Source organism: Alligator sinensis, unplaced genomic scaffold (assembly GCF_000455745.1).
Source record: "Alligator sinensis unplaced genomic scaffold, ASM45574v1 scaffold19_1, whole genome shotgun sequence".
NCBI classification, from domain to species: Eukaryota; Metazoa; Chordata; order Crocodylia; family Alligatoridae; genus Alligator; species Alligator sinensis.
The window spans coordinates 1,120,585-1,125,485 of record NW_005841916.1 but is presented as its reverse complement, the minus strand read 5'-3'; the positions used below and the strand labels follow the sequence as shown (position 1 = coordinate 1,125,485).

Below are 4,901 nucleotides of genomic sequence, written 5' to 3'. Positions count from 1 at the left end.
GGCTGAAGTGCAGCTGCAGGGGAACCCGGTTAACTTTCTCCCCTGATGCGTAGCCCGCCTTGCCCTCAGCCGCCCCAGGCGCCGGAGCCTAGGTCAGCTGGAGGCGGAGAGCCGGGAGCCGCGCTTTCCCACCGCGGGGCGGGCATGGCGTGTTCAAGAAGCCCAGCAGGAGGGGAAAGATTGGGGGGGGCGCTAAATTTCTCTCAGCCCCTCCTCAAGCCAGCAAGGAAGATGGAGGCTCTGCTTGCTGCTGCTGCAAACAAATGGGAAGCAGGAGGAATTCCATCGCTCCCTCTCTCCTGCTCCAAGAGCGGGGGTGGGGGGGAAGAACCCCGCCCCAAACGACTTGGCGTAAGGGCTCCCGCAGTAGCCGCAGCCGGGCCGCTTGGTGAAGTTAGGCAGCGCCAGGGTACCTGAAGCATTGAGGGAGAGAAAGGGAGAATGCTAGTTCAAAGAAACCCCAAATCAGTTTGCAGTGAGATTGACAGGCTGGGAGGCAGAAAGAGAGAGAGAGGAAGGGATGATCTAGTTGGGGCTGGTCCTGCTTTGAGCAGGGGGTTGGACTAGATGACTCCTGAGGTCCCTTCCAACCCTAATTTTCTATGATCCTTTGAAGAAATGCCAGATCTAGGTGGCAGGGGCTGTGGAGGAGATGGCTCTGGCACACTAGATTGATCTGGGCACGAAGAAGACCTGGAGAGGGGGCTCCCTCCTTAGTCAGTGAATGGAGGGAGCAGGGAAGTCCCAGAGCGAGCTTGGACTGATTCCATGGAGGGTTTTTAAAAGAAAGGGGGATTCTGTGTGGATTGTGGTGTGAAGCCTTTATGGATTGTATGGATATCTTTTTGAAGTCTGTATGGATTGTGGGGGGAGCTACTATGATTGTTTGGGGAAGCAGGGTGGGGGGTGCACACTAGCTGTGTTTCCATGGGAAAGGGAGACAGTTGCAGTTTGCATGCATTGGGATTTGGGCTGGCTGTGGAGAAGGAGGTTCTGGTAGTGGCTGTGTCAATGCAGGAAGTGAAGAAGGCACGGATGAGGACTTTAGTGTTGAGTACGTGGCTTGAGTACATATGGGCTGAGTATATGGCCTGCCTCTGGTATAAGTGACTTGGCGCTAGTTGGTCAAGTACTTCAGGGGGGGAGTCCTATGTGAATTTCTGGGTGCTCCGCAGGAACTTGGCAACAGAAATGATCACCTTGCTGACCTCACCTCAAAGCCCTTCCTTGTATTTGTATGTCCTGCGTACGTCTCTTGCAAATGTGCCCCTGATCATTGTTCCTCTGCTCGCCTAAATTCAGGCTGGTATAATGTACACAATAATGAATGGTTCTTGCAGATGTGTGCTATCCTTCATGCAGGAAGCATGTGCCATGGAGGTAGCTTCATGTGCCATAAACATGGCTGCTCTGTACTGAAAGTCTGATTCTCCATTGCCCTGTAACTTTTATGGGAGTTCGCATCCATGAAAAAATCAGTCACCTGAGAGTGCTAGCATCTTCCACCCACTTTGCAATGGTATAAACATCTCCAGGAGACTTAGGGCAACTGATGAATTTCTATACTTCATTGTCTGTGTGTACGACAATGTTTCTGTGACAAAGCAGACGTAGACTACAGTCCTGTTCCTGCACACACATCACACACACAAATGCATACCATAAAACACACAAACCATCACACACACACACACACACACACACTCTTTTCTAGGTCAGACATACGACAAATTGTCCTCCTTTGAAAGAAGCCTGAAGAGGCAGAAAGGCAGTTTCTGCTCATTGGACATATACACAGCAGTCCATTCCCACACATGGGGAAGCGCGCAGACCTCAGACTTTACCTCAGGGCTTACCTGTTTGAACGTAGCCTAGGTTAGCAGTGAATGAACATTGTTAAGTACCTGATGACAGTTCGGAGCCCTATGTGGTCTCAACTATCTAAAGAGCCTAGTCGCAAAACCCAGCAACAGGGAGTGCTAATTGGCCCCTTGGTGGCAGTCTGAGAAGAAAGGCCAAGGGCTGAATGGGCAAGAAAACTGGGGCGGTGAACCTCTGAATAAAGGTCGAGAACCTGCACAAACACACGGAGCAGCCAAAGGAGACGGTGAAGTCAAACCCAGCACTGCAGCAAGGGCACGAGGGAGGAAGAGAACAGGCTGCTGCTTCCTCCTCATCTGAAGACTCACCCTGCTGTCAGGACAGAAGGAAGGCTTGTGCATATTTTATGTCACTTTCCTCCTTCCAGGGCAAGCTGCTGATTTGATCAGCTCTGCACTTTAAGGACCAAGCTGCACACACATCAGCCAGCCCGATTTCAGACTGACAGTAGACAGTGGCCTCCTGCCTCTCTCCCTTTGAGACTGTTAGGTGCAACCCATAGTCTGTCCTCATCTTGGGAACATGAACAGCTCAATCCACTCATAATTTTCCTGAAGTACAATATGGAATGCAACTCTCTGAGTGGGGACAGGAGATGGCAGTTTGGCCAAATCCTCTGTGGTGATGTTTCAAAAGATTAAAGTTGTGATTCAGTTTCAGTTTCAAACCACCTGTGAGTTGCCTGGCCAGCCTGTATAGGTGCTGTTTTCAGGTACAGCTCAGGAGTTGCTGAGTTTGACAGTAAACAGTTATAGTCTCCCCCTCCAGATTGGGCTTTTTTGGTTGTCTGGGCTTGTTTTGTTTTTTGGGGGGTTTTTTGTTTTTTTTTAAAGCCTGCTCTATTAGTACTGTCCCTATGCAGCAAACACACAAGCCACACAAGATTGTTCCTACACACTGAAGACTTAGACACCACAAATACTTTTCAACAGTTCAGGGATGTGGAGGCCACAGACCTATTTTTTTCCCCTGTGCTCTCTGGACACCTATACACAAATGTATTCTTGTACCCTGGTGACAAACTCTTCCTTAAAAATGCCATCCCTGCTCATTAGAGATACAAACATTTTGCTGCATGGTATGGACATATGTACATGAGCATCTCAGCTAGTACAATGTTCCTTTCTTCCGCTTCACTAGTCCTGTTTGAGAGACAGTATGTTCTAGTGAACTGAGCAGAGGGGCTGACAGCTAGGAATGCTTGAGATCTTGAAACTGATTTGATGCATAGCCTTAGGTAAGTTACTGGGAAAGCCAGGATTAACCTTTCTGTCTCATTCCCCGTCTGTAAAATGGGGATACATTTTACTCATCTCCTGAAGGGATGTATTTTAAATTGATTGGATCAGTTTGTTTGCAAAGTGCTGCATTTTTTTTTTGGGTACAGGATTACAAGATCAGTGTTGCACAAGTGTGTAAAATTACACACATGAGAGACTTTTGCACTGTTAAAAATTCTCCTACAACTTTGCACCTGTTCAGAGCTGTATTGAATGCATCCTTTCAAAAACACAGTGTAACTTTCCAGTGACACCTACCACACACACACGCCCAGAAGTTTTATGAACTTTGTAGAAATAGTATAACAATTGTGGTCCCCATCCCCATGCAGAGCAAGAAACTGACTGAAGCTCTGTTGCCTAGACTGTGATCTCATCATCTCCTAAATTAACCTGGATTTGGGCCTTATCTGGAGTGTGAACTCAGAGGGTTTCATGAGTTGGTGTTTGTGATTCAGTATACTTCCCTCTGAGTCAGTGCTGAACCAAATTCTCAGTGTGGACCAATTCAGTGCAGGCCACCACACTGCCCATGGAAGTTAGTGGGACTCATGCCTACTTACGTCCAGGAAGAATTTGTTTTAGTATCTTTCAAACGAGATCTAAAATCAAAATCCTGGTCACTGAGGACCATTAAGAACTCTATTTTTGCAATAGGAGGGGTCTTACGTAAGGTTTTTTGCCAAATTCAACTGCAAGAAATTGTATCCATTCAGGCAAAACTCCCCAATAATTTAATTGAATGAAGAGTTCTTCACTTACTATTCTGAACTGTAGTACAGGGTTCTTCTGCAGCTTTAGACTGTTACTATATTCCACCACCGAAAACACACACACACAGGTTTCCCTCACTTTATGCGGGTTCTGTATGTGTGAATTTGCTCTTATGTGATGACCCTTTTTATACCAAAAATTTGTTATATGCGAGGTAAATTCACTCTTATGCAATCAGTGTGGTGGAAGCCTGCAGCCAGCTGCTTTGTGCATGCATTGTGGGAATGACACACACCAAAATATAGTGCTGTGTGGACCTGTGCTCCTTGCTCGTAGTCTGCTACATGTGTTTCTGTAGTTGCCATTCCCATTATGATAACATTCACCACCACCCTGTGTTTGTGTGTACTGTCTGCTGTTGGTGAGTTCCAGAATTGTCTTGTAAAAGTGGTAGAAGTCTGGAGGTCAGTACTGTCAAGGTCTTGGAACATATCCCTATTTGTTACATTGTAAAGTGGGTTCCCTTTATGCAATTTTGAGTTATGCACCATTTTCCAGGAACGCATGTACAGCATAAAGCAAGGGAAACCTATAGTTTGAGGAGCTTTTCTGGGATACAAAGTGTTAGCTGCAAAGTGCTATATAAATTGAGATTATTTTATAATTCAGATGAATATGAAAATCAATTTGCACATGCACATGCAAGCAGCAAGATCAAATAGAATGCCATTTGCACTAGAGGCAGGTAGTTAATGAGTGCTCCTCTTTCTGCAACAGCAAAATATGGGCCCAGTGTTCAGTATTCAGCATGTGTAAGCATGGACCTGATGTGTACGCATGGCTGGAATCACATTTGTAGATAGCCGTTAAGGCAGGAAGCTGTCCATTTGCTCATGCAATTGCCATGACTGTTGCTTGAGTAAGCAAGCATTCAGTTGCACGTGCAACGTATGGATAAGCTGGCTTGCCATGGGCAAAAATGGACTAAAGTGTAAGCCTGTCTCTGTTTAATTACATCCCCCTGTA

At 46.5% G+C, this 4,901-nt stretch overlaps 1 protein-coding gene across 2 annotated transcripts in view; it reads left to right on the top strand.

Moving 5' to 3' along the window:
- BCL9 (B cell CLL/lymphoma 9) overlaps window positions 1–4,901 on the top strand; it is a 63,430-nt gene that overhangs the window by 657 nt on the left and 57,872 nt on the right. The gene's annotated exons all lie outside the window — the stretch shown is intronic.